General features: G+C 33.5%; 1 protein-coding gene across 1 annotated transcript in view; it reads left to right on the top strand.

Moving 5' to 3' along the window:
- The window catches only part of LOC26528776 (serine-rich adhesin for platelets), a 113,080-nt gene that overhangs the window by 38,868 nt on the left and 60,382 nt on the right, over positions 1 to 13,830 (top strand). The gene's annotated exons all lie outside the window — the stretch shown is intronic.

Raw genomic sequence — 13,830 nt, 5'->3', positions numbered from 1 at the left:
GTGAAATTTATTTTTATCCATCAATATTCGAACAATTAAGGCATAACTCCATTTGGATAACCGGAATCAATATACAATACATGTGGATTTAAAAATTACTTTACTTACATTGCAATAAATCACAAAAGATTGAATAAAGATAAAATAAATATACATTTTTGCATTACTTTTTCAGCAAAAATTAAATTTGGAGTTTTATTAATTGAATTAAGTGAAATCTAAATAAAGTTATAAATGAGTAATATTTGGCTTAAAAGTTAAAATTCTTTAAGCCATAAGATAATTGAAAAAATCAATAAGATGGATTAAACGTATTTGTAATTGAAATCCAAGTAAAAAGAATTCCTCAGGAATCACGTACACTTACTCATCATTAGTTGTAGAGTCAAAGGTCATAATCTTTCAGCACTAAAGCAAAATCCTTTTTATACCCTTGCAAAAAGGGTATATTAATTTTGGTCAGAAGTGTGCAACGCATAGAAGGAAGCAACTCCGACCATATAAAGTATATATATTCTTGCTCAGCACGACGAGACGAGTTCAAATAGCCATGCCCGTCCGTCCGTCCGTCCGTCTGTCCGTCCGTCTGGATCAACGCAAACTCCTCCTAGACCGTAAGAGCTACAGAGCTGAAATTTTGCATGTAGGCTTGTATATACTGCAGGCGTTGTATATCTCAGGATTCAGCCGGATCGGATCACTATATCATATAGCTCCCATACAAACGCCAAAGTCACGAACAGTGACTTTTCTCAATAACTTATTCGTTATTTTTTGAGCTATTGTCGTGAAATTTAATATTGGTGAGTTAATTATACGTATAAACGACTATGCCAAATTTGATCAAGATCGGGTGACTATATCATATAGCTCCCATAGGAACGATCGGTCGAAAACAGTGACTTTTGTCAATAACTTCGTTACTTTTGACGCGATTGCTTTCAAATTAAATATTTGTTAGTTTAGTATATCTGTTAATGACTGTGCCGAATTTGATAAATATCGGGTTACTATATCACATAGCTCCCATAGGAACGATCGGTGGAAAACAGTGACTTTGATCAATATCTTCGTTATTTCCTATGCTAAGATTGTTGGCCATTCTTTCGCAAACATTAGCCTTTTTAGATAAAACGTTTTTCCACTTTGAAAAGGAAAGAGTTACCAAAAAACTTGCAAGGGTATACAAACTTTGACGCGGTCAAAGTTAGCCCCGTCCCTCTGGTTATAATTAATATTATATTTGATATGTAAATTTTCCAAATAAATAAATATTTATTTCATATGAATAAAAAGCAGTCGAAGAAGTCATGTGAAAACTAATACCTTAAAGCTAAAGTGATTTAGTCATCCATCCATGAAATTTAACAGTTTTAAAAGTTAAATATCCAAATAGAATACGCACTGAAATAATGATTAAATATTTGTAATTATTTAACTATGGTTAATCTTAAGCATACGATTTAATTCAACTTCCATTGACATTTAAAATAATGCAAATTTAATAGTTTTCCCATTGATAATGTAAATAAATCCTAGCACATTATTTATGTAATGACATAATTAATACAAATGAATCTGAAATTAAATCCCTTTTTGAGCCCACACACACACACATTGAACATACATACATATACATTTATGTATGTGCATTTGTCATTCCCTTCTCTAACTGAATTAAGGGCAAACATTTGTGCTTAACCTGAGCATTAATATGTAATTAACCAGCAAATGACCCAAATTTCTATTAAAGTCTGCAGCATCTGTAGTTTTTTTATTCCTCTCCCGATGATTATAGTTTTTTTTTTTTTGGTTTTTTGTCTTTACAAAAAATTTAAGTTACTCTATGTAAAGAGTCCCACGTGCCCAATGCCATTTGATGGCATTTTAAGTGCCAACGAATGAACAGCTGAGTAATGCTGCGGTCCACGTATTCAGTGGCCTCATCAACATCATCATCATCGCCGCCATCATCAACAAAAATCTGAAAAAAATACGCACCGCATGGCGACATTTGCACCACAGGGCAATTCAGTCGGGAAAAAGGAAAAAAAAAATACATAAATTTATGTGTGTGTGGCAAACAAATTGCCTACCGTATGGGGAAATTATTGCTCGTGCAACCAAATATAGTGTCTGTCTGTCTTGTGTGTGTGAGTGTGTGGGTGTGGGCGGGGGGAAGCTACTAAATGATGGGTGGACAAACTGTGAGACTAGACTAGAGCAACTGCACGCACAGGAATCGATGACAAATCATGAATTTGTCACAGGCCATCAACATCAAGTTAGTTGAAGGAACACCTGCAATGGGCGCTTAGAAATGAGAACGTGACTTGAGAATCTGAAAGTAATGAAATCGAATTGCATAACAATAAGTAGTAGTGAATTTTAATTATGGTGATGTCGTTTCAGTTTCTATATTTGTGACGTAACTCCTTGAGAATTTTTGTTGTATAAATGATTAATAACTTTAAGAGAGCAAAAACTGGGCAGAAAATAGCCTCTAAAAACAACCAAAATCCACTGGAATGGACTCACCCTTCAAAACGTTTTCACTAAAAAACTATCAGGCCCGAATTTAAATTTAAGGGTCCCTGCAATTAACTTTTTGATTGCACTTTATAAATTATTCCACATTGTTGGGAGATATTCCAGTCACGCTCTCATCTCTAATGGCTTTCAAAGAAGATATAAGCCTTCGACAGATTACGTCATTTCGTTTCCCATGTCTCAAAGGCGTCTCATGAACAAACATTTATGCAATCAACGCATTGGCAACTTCCTTGACTTCCATCTGTCAGTTGTAACTGACTCCCAAATTCACTCCAATTCGCTTTCCTTTCTGCCTGTTCCTCCCCTCCTCCCTCTGTGTGTGCTTTCTGTCTTTATTCCTTTGGCGCTTATTGATTTTGTACTTAAGCATTTTTTGGCTTTGGCAACACATTTTGCTCTTTCAATCGTTTGCCGGCTTTTCCCCCTCAACGTTTCGTAATGTGTCAACACAGAATTTTCCACCGTCTCCGTAGCATTTTCTGCCGCTGACGTGTTGCAATCGGTTTTTTTGTTGAGAGGGGCAGACAGACGGACAAAACGACAGAACTTTTATTTTAATTTGTCGCTTTCCGTTGTTTCGAAAATGTTTTACAAGTGACTGAAATTTTCATGTTGCTTTTCTTTCGTTTACTCCTTCTCTTCACTCTTTCTTTCGCTCTGTTTGTCTGTCTCTGTTTGTGTTTTTCCTCTAATTTTTGATTAATGTTTGTTTGTGCAACGACACAAAGGCGATTTGAGTTTTTCTAATAAATTGGATATTAACTAATGAGCTTAAGTGATTTGGTTTCTTTGCTGTAAGAGAGCATTGTGAAAGCTTTAGGCCAAAAGAAAAAGTGTTAAGACCTTATGTGATGCTCGCTCTGTGTGTGGTTCTAAGTGAAAGGGAAATTGAAATTGAATTGTAATTTGATTATATATATGTGTGAGTGTGTATGTGGAAATTATCTATTGGGGAAAGTCATTGATAGATTGTCAATCTGATTTAAGGTGCAAAATGCTTTGACTTACCGATTTTCCATGATTATGATGAACATATTGTTACATAATAAAAGAAAATTCAATTAAGAAAGGGAGCAAAAAATTGACAATACATTTCATTTTAATTATTTTGCCCTAATGCTGCAAACTAAACCTTCTATCTGTACATTTCACTCAATAATCTCTAGGCATAATATCAAATTCTTAACCTAAACAATAGTTTTTTGCCTTAATAATATGCTTAATAATATATAAACTGTATTTAAGGCAGCTTTTGTTCACATAATTACAAAAAACATAAATTCCATTCCAAATTGTAGTTTTTGGGTTAAAATAATTATATCAGAAAATTTAAATTTTGTATTCTTCATAATTCTGGAAGTGATTTTAATATAACTTAGCTTCTGTCCTTTTTCGACCTTCTTCAAAGCTTTTTTCATAAACCGTTTAGCTCTTATAGGAAAATGACTCAAACTTTTAATAAATTTCTAGGGGTTTTTTCCCTCTTAGCTTCTTATCTCTGATCTAATAACTTCCATTATCATTATCATTATTAAACTACATATTTCCCTTTGTTCTTTTCTCTTTCTATCAGTTTTAGTATTTGCAATGCCTATCCCAATACAATTTCACTTGGTCGCCCACGTCATTTTTACGTATAGATTTCAATGTATTACTCACTTCAAAGCAAAAATGAATGTTTCTAAGATTCAGAGCAGCCACTTAGACGCCTATTATGAGAAACGTTCGTGTGTCAAGAAATGTTTCGTCTTATTAAAATATACTTACAAAATCTTGTCCTACACACAGGGCACACTTACAACTAATGAATCACATGGCTTATTTATAAAACGACACCGACGGGGCATCATACAAATCCCCCACCAAAAAATACAGAAAGAAATATTGTAGATCACACACTCACATATATATAAAACTCTATTTTTGCCCAATATCTTTCGCTCGGTCCCATCGGTCCCGGCTAAATCAACTACTTCGTGAACGAAGCAGCAGCAGCAATGGGCAAACAAGCGAAATTAGTTCAAATTCTATAATTAAAAGTAGGACTGCCGGCAAAATGTTGCCGCTGTTTTCCAAACGAAGCGCAACCAGTGGAAAACACTTGTTTCGCTTTTGGTTAACCACGAAGAAAATTCATGTTGCAGGCAACTGACTCAGCCACGATGCAACATTATGGCAACATTGTTTGACAGGTACAACAAATACATCTAACGGTGGAAAAGCAAACAATTTGCATAACTATTTATGCCTAAAATAAGGAAAATAAAATTATAAAAGAGTTGTTAAAACCAATAAACAATATATATAATTTACATTAAATTTAGCTAGAATTGAAAATCTAATCTACCTGTTTACCATTTATTAGGATTCATAGTTAAGAAGTGTTATTTATTTTATGTTTTTCTTCGACTCTAATTAAAATTTTGTAAAATTTAATAGTTTAATGCTAAATCATCCAGTCATTGCATAACCAAAACTTTTATCTGTTTGCTTTTAGCATTAATAATAATATTTTTATTATATTAGGGATAAGGTTATCGTTGTAAATAAAGTATAACACGAGCTCTCAAAACTTTCAATTTATTGTTAGACTAATATTTTGTTCATGGATTTATGAGATAAATATCTTTTAGAAAAAAGTTGAGTTAAATATCAATGTGTTGGCATTATTTAAGTTTTTAATGTTTCTTAAAGTTTTAACTTGTTTGTTTAACTAAGTCTGTCTAAGAGAAATTCCAAGTTTGAAGAGTCTCACAAACTTTTAAAGTATTTTTCTTGTCTCTAGTTCTTTTCAAATGCATTCTCTTCTACATTGACACGTCAGATTTGCTTTAAGGTTCAAATAAATAAATAGATTTTAGTCAAGAAGTCCTTAGGCACACTTAACAAACAATATTAAGTTATTTTTTCACTTTATAGATGAACATTAGGTAAAAAAGCAGTGCTTTTAATCAGTCCAGCCAAAAAGTGCTAAGAAAATGGCATTAACTAAACAAAAACGCGAATAAGACATTTTTATTCTGTTTATTAAACATCACAAAAGATTTTTATCGTTTTTGTTTGAAAATTTTTAATTTTTATTATATTTGTCAAATAAGGTGTTTGGCATTAAGTGCAATAATCATTTTACGATTATGCCGGAAAAAGCAAATCGTTTTTTTCCGCCTGGGTTAGTCCTGATATTTCAAGGTCGATATGAATTGATTTTGTGTATACCTAGGGTTCTTTTCAATTTCTCTCATTTTCTTTTCTTAGTTTTCACAACCAAATTACAATTGCAATATTCATATACTAAGAAATATTACCCTGAAGACTTGGCCTTCTTGACCAATGTTAATTGAATAATGTTAAAGTTCATCTCTAATTATATACTAAAAATTTATGTAAGAGTTAAATGTCTTAACGAAAACAATGTCTACTTCTTAAACAATTTTAATAATAACTTTAGTAACAGTATTGTCTCTTATTTTGCTTCCAAAAAAATTATAGAAATTATGTGTCTTCAAATGTGTCTTCTATAAAAATTCTGTAAAATATAAAGGGTATCACAAATTCTTCCTAACTCCTTGGGTAAAACAAAAAACCTCGCATTTTAGATCTTTTATCTTTTGCTAAAAACTTGTCGAAATGTTTACGCTCAGCTACGTCCAAAGTACACGGTTTGAAAAAGATTAACGGTTGCTCAAGCAGAACGACGCCGGTTGCTAAGGCCTAGAATCAATTAAGATTCAGCCTTTTTTTTGGTTTTTGCTAAAAGTTTTTATTGTTGTTGTGGTTGTGCCACATCTTCATGGAAATGAGTTGGTGTTGTTGTTTTCCTGCTTTTCAATTTTCGCAAAACAAGCGTCGACGTCGACAATGACGATGATGACGACGACGACGACGCCGATGCGGACTTTCAAATTAATAAATTTATGCATTTGTTTAATGGACACTTTTCGCTGGCATATTTCCGCTCTCTGAAGTTCCAGCCGAGTGCGCTAATGTAGCAAAAACGAAAACACAGAAAAATAGAACACACACCCATACATTTGTCCGTCCATCCATCCATCCGTCCATCCATCTGTCCATCCATCTATCTACACCCCGAATTGGAGGCGACTCAAACTTCGTGGTTGTGTGTGCCTCTTGTTTGCAAAAGCAATCTATAATGTTCTTCTATGTTGGAGGAAGAGAAAAATAAATATTATTTGTTCGAGTGGCTATTTATACAGTTAAATGCTTTTGCTTTTGCATGCTGACCGCAATTTGAATATGGAATATACATACAATATTCTCCATATAGCAATATTATTGTTGTTACATAAATTTGATTTTAATGGTGTATTGGCAATCATAGGAAAATACAAGACCCTGGGGAAGAAATATTACACACAAATGTGTGTTCGCGTTTATTGTTTACTTCAAAATATGTATTTCGAATAATTTTTTGACAAAAATGTGAACAATTTTTGTAATATTTCGAACAAGAAATGCATTACACAATGAAGTAAATTGTGGAATAAAATGTTTCCGCTGCGTTAATTGTTATGACTGAGTGAATGTTTTTTCCCATGAGAGAAAAGCAAATGGAAATCGAAAATATACAAATATTTTGTAAAATTTTCTCTGCTCATATGAAACAAATTTGTTGAGAAATATTTGCTTTTGGGAATAATACGAAGATTGATTGAAATACTCAAATGAATAAGAAATCTGTTGGCTTTGAATACTTTTATAGCTTCTAATAATTATTATTTAATATATAATCAGAGCTCTAAAAGAAGAAGCTATTATTGAGTCTTTGTCTAATGTTATCACCTGCTGGCTTCTCCTGCCATCGAATGGCTGGCATCTTAACTCCAACTGTGCTGATTATTTTAATAGCTAATGATAAGACAGAATGAGAGATTAGAATAGTATAGAAGTTTCCAAGAGTTCGATCAATGAACTTTTGAACGATTTTTCTACACTTAAGCTCATAGTCTCATAGTCTTCATTTTACGATTTAAATTTACTATTTAAAAAAAATTCAAATTTATAAAACTTAAGTGGTATATAAAAAAGTAAGGGCAAAGAACAGACCATCTAATCAGATAGCTACATTAGGACTTAACAAGAATTAGTCAACTATCCAACTTGCTTAACCCCAAAAATTGTAGACAAAAGTTATCTCATAATTTTATTGTATGAAATTTTGAAATTTTAATGACTTATTCTACGACCTCTGCAGAAGGAATGCCAAAATAAACTCTGCAATTAGATTAGATAAGTATTTCAAGTCGCCTCAGGTCTGATAAAAGAAATTTGGCTACTTTTTATCTTGCAAATGCCTGTTAATATACATATGTAAATGGTTTAATTTGTTACTTTGTGGCTCACAAAGATTTCATTTGTAAGATCTCTGAAATTTCCATTGTTCCACATTCAAGGGAAATTAGAACAATGCCGCTAATGAAAATATGCACGAAGTCTTACAGAGTCTTCTTAACAGAAAACCGCCAATTCAGTCAACGATCCAAAGGCAGCGGCCAAAGCATTTTCAAATGACGCCATAGGCAAAAAAAAAAACACACGAGTATTTACATTTCTTATCGCCTCAACAATTTCAATTTACACATAGACAGACCCACTCGCTCTCTCATCTCTCTAAAGTCGGCTCTTTGTGAAGTTGTGTCTATATTATATATATGTACTTATATCTATGACTGAACATCATAGCGTGCCATCATTAAGAATTGCAGTAACAGTATTCGCAATGGTTTCCTAACCTCAATGCTGTCAACTGTCATCAACATCGAAGCATAGTGTAAATTACAATTCCATATATGACTAAATGGGTAAAAGTGTAGAAGCAGTCGAAGCCAAGCATGAGTATGAGTATGAGCAGGTGCAGTCAGTTGTGCCAATTATGTTTGAGTTGAAAGAGTGTCGACATTCAAGTGTGCCAGGGGGAGTTGAATATAAGGCATAGAATGAAAGAATAAAAAAATCGTCAAAATAAATATAGTAAGATATAATATAAGAGCATGAGAAGCCAATGAAAGTTGTCTATAACTATCAATTTTTACAAAATTGGAATGGAGATGTAATATGCTTAAACTTAATCATAAATTTATCAATCGGAAGCAGTTGTGATAGGAAATATAAGAGATAAGTCATAGGCATATATTCGATAATCGTATATCGTATAATACAATATAGAAAATTAAACTTTCTTCAATCCGACAACATATAAATTTCATTGTGATTTACTTAGTTATCAATTATCTCTTTAGTTGTTTTAAATAGACTCAAAGAAGACCTCGACTAGAAACCAAATTAAGTATACGAACTGTTGAACTGTTTTACGTATTAGCAATAAATAATTCATTAAGGGAATGCGTTCTCTATCTATATTCTACATAATCATCAAATAAAATTGAACAATTATGTTCGCATTTACGAATTCTAAGATAAAATCAAATAATTATGTTTTGCTTGTTCCCTACGGCTTTGTGTATCTTTGCTAAAGATTTGAATTTAATTCGAATATGGCCTAATGTAGAATATTTTTATTCCAAATTCTAAATTGTTTCAGTAACTATAGTTTTTCAAGAAACTCTAAACGCTCTACCCTTATTTCAAACTGAACGGGTTTGAAACCAAGAAGCAAACTAAATTAAGAACGTGTTAAATCGAAGGCGGAACTACTACCAGTAGAGAGAATGCTTCTTAACAACAATTCAACACCCCATAGAAAATCAATATTAGCTCTTTCAAAAAGTACTTATACGGATTGCCCTTCTTCTTGTTCATGTGTGTGTGTTGTGTTTTGTTATGTTGTGTGCTTTTTGCCATTATGTGATGCTTCTTTTGTGGTTCATTTTGACGTAAAATTCTGCTAATGTTCATTAATAACTCATGCGTTAAACAAAAGTGTCGTGTGCTTGGTCTGGTCGTTTGAATGGTTGGATGGATGGATGGGTCGGGGTCTGGTTTGGTTGACTACCTCTTTGTCTCTTTTGCTCTCTCTCCATCTAAGCCGCAAGAGTGGTTCAAGTTGTTCGTCTGGTTGTGTGTATGTTGTCATCTAGACAATGCGCTTTTCTGTGAAATAGACTATGGGCAAATTGATGAGGACACAAAGCAAAGCGGTAACAGCGGAAAACAAGAGCTGAAAAACAAACGAATCATTTCCATTTTCATTTAATTAAATTTTTCATTTCCATTTTCTATACCCTTATCTTACTTTCTCACACTAGTTAAAATAAATTAATCAAAATCTAGTTTTCCTCTTTCATTTTTGTGGTTTTCGTTTTTTTTTTCGAATGAACTGCTAATTAGTATAGGAGCAAGTGCATAAATTAAAAACAAAGGTCACCTAGTTATTTCCAGAACAAAAGAATTGATTAATGTGAATTTTCACAAGCCACAGAAAAGTTGGCGAGAGAGAGAAATAAAATATATATGCATACATAAATTCGCATAATGAAGAACTCATTGTGGAAAGGAAGTGAACAATTTAATTATTCTGCAGTGCTTTGAGGTTAATGGGCCAGCCAAAGCAATTGGCTTCGACTGTTCAATGCGAACAAAGTGAAAGTCCAAAAGAGCATGAAACTAAATTATAGATACAATTCAAATTTCAACTTCCAAAAAAAGACATTTCACAAAACCAGCAGCCATTCAAAGAGTCAGTGATCCAGCCAGTCAATTGCCAATTGCAATTGGCTAAAGCAAAATTTCAATTAAATCCCTTGGAAAAAGGAGGGAGTCATAAGAGATATCAACATCCAGAATCTCATCATCCGTCAGAGTTGTTTGCTTTGTGCATACAAACTAAAGAAATTGCAATCATAATCTCAATCAGTGACGGATTTACCGATTAACAGAAGTGGGCCCACATCGAAAGGAGATTTTATTCATCACTTGCTTTAGCTTCACATCTACATAAAGCAATTTATCAAAACAGTTTAGGTTTAGGTATGATTATCACAAGTTTGGTATTCAATATACCATATACCATCAATATATATATTTCCTCCTAGCCACAAATTTGATAAAGTTTCGGTGGCAATTGTTAAGCCCCGCCTGGTCTGCGATCCCAAGTCCGTCACTGACCAAACAAACAAGAGATGAGGAGCCAGAAGCACTGAGGCACTGAGTAGAGGGGCTACGGGTACTGAGCAAACAGTTTCAACTGCAATTAAGTTTAATGGAAGCTCATTAAGAAAACAAGAATTGTTACCAGCAGCAGCAGAAACATAAAGGCGACCATGGGTAATGGAGCTATGGAGTAGTTGTGGTTGCCAAATGGAAAATTTTGCACACAATTGCATAATATGCAAAAATCTCATTCTCATTCAGACTGTTGAAATTATTGAGGAAGCTGCCTAGCAAGTGGCAAGTACCAAAAGCGGAACTCACATAATTGTCATACAAAAAAAGAGTAAAGAGCAAGGGTCAAATGGGCATAAGACCATAAAATCCATAGTGTTTATGGCTAGAGCCCTTGTGACAATATTCTCTTTTCAATTCTCAATGTCCTCGGATCAAACGACATGACAGCAATTAAAATGCTGCCTGTGGCATCAATAAACGACGAAAAAAAGAACAATTGTCGGATTGCAATTTGAATGGATGGGCAAAAGAAAGGGTTTTGGGTGAGATGTGTGTATAGCAGCTTAGGCAGGAGAAAGCAGCAAAAAGAAAAACAAGTTTCGAAGGAAAGCATTTGTTAGAAGTGATGTAACACATAAAGACAAAAGCCATTTAACTTGATGAGTGATAAATCACACAGGATTTTCAATAAATTCTCAATGAAAGGCCAAAGCCCAAATAAAGCTCAAGTACAACTCGTATCAGATTAAACTTTAATTGCTTTTAGTGCTGTATTTGCAAAACTCTGAATCAATAGTAATAGAAATGAATTGTGTATCTTGATTATTTAGTTTCAATTGGCTTTTGAGTTTGTTTAATATTCTCTAATAATCTCTTATGACTATAGAGTTTAATTTGGATAAAAGTAATTGGAAGTAATTTCTAATAAGTTCGTTTTACTTTTTATTTATGACTCTTAGGTTAATTCATTACATTCTTCATTAAATTTAAAATCACAATCTTATTCAGTTAAAAGATATCCTTGCATTTTAAATATCAATCCTTATTACAGTTTAAATCGCAGTCCTTATTTAGTTAAAATATAATAAACGTAGTTAAGAACTTTCAGCAGACAATTTCAATAAATTAACTTAAAGTATTAACTTAAATTGTCCTTTAGGTTTTAAACTCTCTTTTGAGTCTTACACGAAAGTTTTGAAGATAAACTCCAAAATAATAGTCCAGTTTTTATTCTCATAACTAAAAAGTTACAATTAAAAAAATTAACAATTGAAAATATACCCTAAAATACTTTCCAAAACCATTTTTAGGTAACAGACTGTATAATTTTGAAGGTCTAAATTAAAACGAAAACTTAAATTGATATAAATATAACTTAATCGGGGAGCGGTTGCGTGCTTTAAACTTAATTATGGGTCTCGGGTGGAAACATGTACTAATATATACATTTCCTCTTTACCTTCAAAATGGCGGCCAACCCATCCACGACGAAAAGGTTCGTCGTCAAGGTGGCCAAGGGCAAGGAGGACGACTAGAGTGACAGCTGCCGACGACATGAACGGTTGACAAATGTGACTGACTAACTTAATACGACTAGAGGGTGAAATTGTCTCATGGGGAAAATGCGAGGGGGGAGTCGGAGGGAGAAACTGAGTAGCAGCTAGTGTTGCATCGTCTATTGCATTTTACATTAATTTTCTCGACATTTGCATTTCATTAATAATGCATTTTAATTACGAGTTCGTGTACTTTGTCTGTGATGATATAATAAATATTTATAACAACGTCAGAGATTTAAGGCAACGACAAAAAATTAAACCTCGTAATAAAATGCAGTCCAACGTGACGAAATGTTCATATACAAAAACTTTAAAAACTTTTTAAGTGGACAAATTGTACTAAATAAAGATTTTAATACAGGTTTTCCAATCTGTATTTTAATTCTAATGAAAAATCAATTTGGAATCCTCTTTAATTTACGGCAAAGGTTACGTACAATTTCCTACAGAAGTGAAATATGGATCCTCAATCAGTCTTCTCGATGACAATGCTTTTTTCACTTCGAAGAAGAAAATTGCATCTTATTGCCTAGATATTTTCCATTTCAAATATTTGTTTTGCGTTTATATAATTTTTTAAAGAACTTAGAGAAACTTGGAATTTCTACAAACTCTAATTCCTGTTTGCTTTATTTAAAAAATCAAACTATCAGGAAGTCCGTCCTATATTAATTTTCCATGTTTTCAATATTTAATTTTACGCATTTCCCCCCCGTTTGAAATTAGTTTAATAAATTAGGTGACTACTCTTTTTATTCCTCTTGCTCTTTATCTCAAATTCTCCCACTTTTCGATTCTCTCGTTCAATTTCCGCAAAAATGCTTAACGCTTGAGTGCACTTTTTTGCAGCGTGTTGGACTAAGGGGAATTTGTTCGTCACTCAACATTTTACATTTGCATAATTAAATCTATTTACCGGTCAATAGCCCCTCGTTTTCCTCATTCACTCCATTTCACTTGCCATTTTTATACCATACACCCATAGGGTGAAATGGTATATTAAAGTCGCCAAAATGTATGTAACAGGCAGAAGGAAGCATCTCCGACCGCACAAAGTATATATATTCTTGATCAGGATCAAAAACCGAGTCGATCTAGCCATGTCCGTCTGTCCGTCCGTCCGTCCGTCCGTCCGTCCGTCCGTCCGTCCGTCCGTCCGTATGAACACCTAGATCTCGGAGACTATTAGAGCTAGAGCCACCAAATTTGGTATGCAGTCTCGTGTAGTATGTACGCTTATCGAGTTTGTTTCAAATTTTTGCCACGCCCCCTTCCGCCCCCGGAATTTACATAAAACTGTTTTTCTTAAAAAGTATGGCAGATAGAGACATCAAATTTGGGTTATATACTTGTTTAGTTAGCGCGCAGAAAATAATTGTTCCAACTTTTTTCCACGACCCCTTCCGCCCCCGGAATTTACAAAAAACAGATTTTCTTAAAAACTATGAAAGCTACCGACATTAAATTTGGTATGTAAGCTAGCTTAATAGACGCGCAGATATTGACTATTTAAAAATTTTGCCACGCCCATTTCCGCCCCCGAAAATTAAACAAAACAGATTTTCTCGAAAACTAACAAAGCTAAAGTCACCAAATTTAGTATTTATATTGGCTTAGTATGCGCGCAGAATACATA

This window comes from Drosophila willistoni, assembly GCF_018902025.1.
Source record: "Drosophila willistoni isolate 14030-0811.24 chromosome 2R unlocalized genomic scaffold, UCI_dwil_1.1 Seg167, whole genome shotgun sequence".
NCBI lineage: Eukaryota > Metazoa > Arthropoda > Insecta > Diptera > Drosophilidae > Drosophila > Drosophila willistoni.
This window is presented reverse-complemented; position numbering and strand designations above follow the sequence as displayed.